The sequence below is a fragment of the Pygocentrus nattereri genome, chromosome 30, assembly GCF_015220715.1.
Source record: "Pygocentrus nattereri isolate fPygNat1 chromosome 30, fPygNat1.pri, whole genome shotgun sequence".
NCBI lineage: Eukaryota > Metazoa > Chordata > Actinopteri > Characiformes > Serrasalmidae > Pygocentrus > Pygocentrus nattereri.
Window position 1 is genome coordinate 444505 of NC_051240.1, and position 595 is coordinate 445099.

The following is a 595-nucleotide window of genomic DNA, read 5'->3' on the forward strand; positions in this document are numbered from 1 at the left end:
GTTTCATAGTTTCAAAGCTGGTAGTATATTTGATGTTTTAAACTATCAAAATATCCTATCTAGATAAATATGCTCTAGAGTAGGACACTTCAGTAAGCTTTACATTTCTGTAGTTTAGTGATAGCAAATTGATGCCTAACTCATAACTAAATATTGGCATGATGTGAACTACGGAATGTTGCATGATTTCTATATGTATGTGCATACAATTAAACTTGGGCTGTGGAGACAATTTATGCAGTGCATAGGCATTCTCTATTGATTAGCTGGTCTGAGTGGATTAGACCTAGCGGTGGTGCTGGAGTTTTTAAACACCTCAGTGTAACTGCTGGACTGAGAACCTAACCAAATATATCCAGCCAGCTGATCCTGTGACCACAGATGAAGGACTAGAGGAAGACCAACACAATTTGTTCAGCAGCAGATGAGCTACTGTCTCTGACTACTAAGTGGACTGACAAGGTAGTGGGCACAGTGTTTAAAAACACCAGCAGCACTGCTGTGCTTGATCCACTTGTACCAGCGCAACACACACTAATGCAACACCACCACATCAGTGTTGCTGCAGTGCTCAGAATGATCCACTACCCAAATA